Below are 4,703 nucleotides of genomic sequence, written 5' to 3'. Positions count from 1 at the left end.
TGAGTAGGGTGGAAAGTGGGAGGATGGAATGCCCTGACGGCACCATCCTACGGATGGGTGGACCCGATTAGTCGGGTAGCTTTCCAACAAATTAAGTGGAAGCCCTACGTTAGATAGTTAGGTTCTTGGGCAACTCTATTCAAGAAGACTAGGCCAGCGGCTGTGCCTTGCATAAGATGAGGAAAAAAGCGTTGTCCCTAGAAATCAAGTCTAAGTAGTTGCCCAATTTTTGATCAATTGCCCTATGGGTGATTTGATGTTTAGGAAATCACGCTCCCCCTGCGGGATAGAGCTAGGTCATACCTATGAATCGTATCCTTGAATCTCTACAGGGTCAAGGTGTCGATGAATAGGAAATTTTTCCCAAGATAAGACTTAGCGGACTATCTTAAGTGTTTCTCCCATTTTTAAAGGGAGGAACCTTACAGGTAAGTATTCCCAAGCATGTAAACGGGAAACGTGTGTTGGGCATGGATCATGTGCATCAAATAAGGGAATTACGAGTGAGTTAAGAGAAAGCAAAAGGATCGTAGAGAATAAAACCGTCCTTTAGTGTATTTTGCATTGGTTATTTTAAAAGATATACAGAGATGACGGGATTACCCTAATTCAGGCTGTGGTGTACAAACACCTTCCGAACGCATGCTTCCACTGTGGTCTTCAAGGTCATGCCATCAAGGTCTGCCCAGCCAAACACCCACAGAAGCAGTCTGCGCCCATCCAGACCGCAGCCAAAAGTGGGATGGGCCCCCTCCATGAAAAGGAAGAGTTCATCCCTGTCGCTGCCAAGAACAAGAAACGTGGAGATCCCCCCAAAAAAATGCAAGGAAGGAAAGGGAATAGATTCGTACCACTGCTTAATTTCCCTGAGTCGGAGGTCGCTGAGACGGCCGAATCATTCCATCAAGCCCAACCTAGCTTCGACATAAACAGGCTAGAGAAGGAAGTTGACTCAATGGATGCCAAGGATTCGACCCCGACCAAGGATAAAGGCAAAGGGAAAATAGTAGATGAAGAGAATCATCTCATCTTCTCTAACCCGGCGCCGATGGAATGTCAAAAAGATAACAAGAGGAGCAGAGATCAGGTGGCAAAATCCCCGACGGGTACTCCTCAGTTAGAGAGGCGCTCTACCAAAACTGGTAAGAAATGAAAATAGTTTCTCTGAATGTAAAGGGACTCACCGACCCTCTAAAAGCCCTGGCGGTGAAAAGATGGCTGCACAGTATGCATCAAGATGCAGACATAATATGTCTGCAAGAAATTAAAGCCCAAGAGGTGACTCTCATGCAGAGGCTAAAAAGCATTGACTCAAGCCGTTTCTGGATTACTTCATCTCATCCTACAGGATCTGGGGGCTCAGCCTTAGGCATAGCGGAGAAAATGAAGAAGGACATCTTACAGATCATCTCTGAGCCCTGCAACACCCACTGGCTAGGGGTTAAATTGGGGGGACCCAATCCCATTAATGTCATTGCCATCTATGCTGCAGGCAATGCAGCGAACCAGGCAAACATTTGGCAATCCCTGCAGAGAGTGGAAGGTCCATGCGTGCTAATCGGAGACTTTAATATGGTAGAATAGGTGGAGGATAGATTCAAAGGCATAGGACAAACCATTAAAGGCCAGGAGAAGGAGCAATGGTCGTAGCTGAAGGCCATTCACTCTCTACTAGATATTGGTGAACAAGGCAAATTTACGTGGTAGAACTATGGAAAAGGCTCACTTACTAGAAAAGCTAGATTAGATAGATGCTATATTTCCTCCGAAGTAGGAAATAGGTTCCTGAGGTGCAAAGCGAATGTGGATAGCTCTACTTGTCTGTCGGACCACTACCCTCTGGTTGTGCTGCTAGATGACAAGGATAACAAGATGCAGATCCAAATCAAACATATCTGGGAGGAAGCTTTCAAGGGGAACCCCCCCCGCTAGAGCATGGTCGGCAGCTCAAGCAAAGTCAAAGAATGCTAATAGACACCAAGAAGGAAGTCTCCATCATCAGGAGGAAGAGAAGAGAAGACACGTATGACAAGCTGAAAGTGCTGGAAGAGTGTGTAAACCCCTCCCCGAGCCAGAGGGAACAGGTACTGCAACTCAGACACGCCCTCCACAAAGAAGAACTGATTGAAGGAGAGCACCTTAAACTGTTCTTCAGAAGCTGGTGGGTGAATAAAGTGGATAGACCCGTGAAAGAAATGTTCAAGCTGCTTAAGAAGAAGAACGCATAGGACTTTATTCCCCCTCTGAGAAAACCGAATGGCTCTATTGCAATATCCGAGCAGGAAAATCTGGAGATAGCCCATCAATACTTTAGCCAAATATTCAGCCCCCTGGGAGCGTCTCCCCAGCCAAATGGCAGCAGGCTCAACAAGAAATTAAAAGAATTTGGAAACCATCGGTCCCGTTGCATCTGGCTGACAGCCTGGAGGCTGTCCTCTCTACTGATGAACTGAGCAAAGCCATTGACACATTGAAGAATCACAAAAGTCCGGGGGGGGCTGGACTGCCTTCCAGCTGAATTCTTCAAGATCTTTAAATCAAGCCTTCTAACCCCGCTCAAGCTCATTTGGGATGAAGCCTACGTTTCCAAGCTCTGCCCCTAACTATTAATACAAGAGTAGTGAAACTTATTCACAAAAGGGGGGACAAAGAGGAGCTAGGCAACTGGAGACCGATAACAATGCTTAATACAGCTTACAAGGTATTTGCAAAAGCACTGGCTCTTAGGCTCACCAAACACCTGCATAACTGGGTGAGACAGGAACAGAAGGGTTTCATAAAAGGGCGTTACATCCTTGATGCCATAATCAGCCTATGGGAGGGCATAGAATTTGCAGAGGAATCAGAGCAGGACTACTGCTTCATTAAAATCGACTTTGACAAAGCTTACGATCGTCTAGAATGGGATTACGTCAGGCTGACCCTCCAATGCATTGGGTTCAAAGTGAATTTTATCAGACAGATCCTAACGCTCTTTGGGAATGCCCGGGCAAAAGTGTCAATCAATGGTGAACTCTCAAGGCCCCTTTGTCTCAACAGATCGATCAGACAAGGCTGCCCATTAGCCCCCCTTCTATACGCTATAGCCACAGACGGGCTGTCCTGGCTTGTTGAAGATAGAATCAGACTAAAGAGAATGGAAGGGATACAACTCCCCAACTCCCACAGACAGATGTGCCTACAGCTCTTCGGTCGCCGATGATACCAATGCCCTGGTGGCCAATAAGGAGGCTTCTTTAAAAGAGTTTTGGCTTTGCCTGCAACTCTTCTGCACAGCGTCAGGATCTCTGATCAATCACCAAAAAACGGGTATCAAGTCCAAGGGGCTCCCCACCCCCGAGTGGATTGTGAAGCAAGGATGTCAACTCATCCAAGATGGGGAGATCTTCAAATTACTAGGTATACCGATGGGGTTCAAGGTCTCAATGCACCAGAGGTGGGAATGGGTAATGTCCAAGCTGTCCGCCAAACTCAACAGATGGGAGAACACCATCCTATCATTCGCTGGAAGAATCCTTGCAATCAATCACTATATTATCCCGGCTACCCTTTTCTTCTTGGCATGTTGGAGACCCCCAGATCAGGCACTCAAGTCTCTTCAACAGATTTGCAGCACCTTTCTCTGGTCGGGACATCCCATGGGAAAGAAAATCCCCAAAGTTCAATGGTCATACTGCACTCTGGCAAAAGAGAAAGGGGGCCTTGGAATTCATGACATCTCTGAACTGGCTGACAGGCTGGCCAGTAAATGGATCATCAGAGGATTCTTCTCCCCAGAGCAAGATTGGGCGAAGCTTATCACAAGAAATCTGCACAGATTCAAACTACTAGGAAAGGCAAAATGGACCAATCTTCCTATGGTAACTATCTTCTTCAGCCCTCATCCAATCAGAGCAGTGGGCAGTGCACTAACACTATCCTTATGGAAAGCATGGAACAGGTTTAAAGGTAAGCTCCGCCCTAACCCCCGTCAACATAGGGATGCAGGTCTCAGACAGAATGACTCTGTCTGGTGGCCTTGGCTGGAAATCCCTAGAGTTACTGAAGAAAATCTTCACCAAGCCCTGAAACTGCACAAAAAGGGTATCCGAACCTGGGCGGATTTGTGGGACAAAGGGAAACAGGACTGGGCATCTAGGGAGGAAATCAGGACCCGATTTAAGCTGAATAGAGTGGACATAGGGCTGATTGAGAATGGCAGAATGGGATATGGACATCACTTGGAAGATTGGTATCTTTACCCCTATCCACCCGAAGGCGATCGTGTGGGCGACGGGAAAAAACCTGCTCCCCATCCCTAAAGACATTGTTAGCCCCCCGCTGCATGTCAAGCTTAATGCCAAGTGGGAGGTGCTCCTCGACAGACGCCAATGGACCTTCAAGTTCAAATGTCTGTGGTCCCCTCTAATCCAACCCAAAAAGGCATGCCTCTTGTGGTTAATCTTGCACAGGGGGCTATGGACACAGGAGAGAGCGTGCAAAATAGGGAAAGGATCTGGCCTTTGCCCACGGTGCAAAAGGGAGGGGGAGTCCCTACTACACCTATTTCTCCAATGCAGATTTAATAACCCTATCCTATCTATCCTCAACAAACTCATCAAATGCATCCACCCGAGACCCCTCTCGTGGAAACAACTCCTTTTAGGAGATTCCATTGGATGCTCAACCCCCTCTGGAACTATATTAGAGCAGAGTTTTTATGG

This window comes from Cibotium barometz, chromosome 18 (genome assembly GCF_041138505.1).
Source record: "Cibotium barometz isolate CiBa-2024 chromosome 18, ASM4113850v1, whole genome shotgun sequence".
Lineage (NCBI taxonomy): Eukaryota > Viridiplantae > Streptophyta > Polypodiopsida > Cyatheales > Cibotiaceae > Cibotium > Cibotium barometz.
This window is presented reverse-complemented; position numbering follows the sequence as displayed.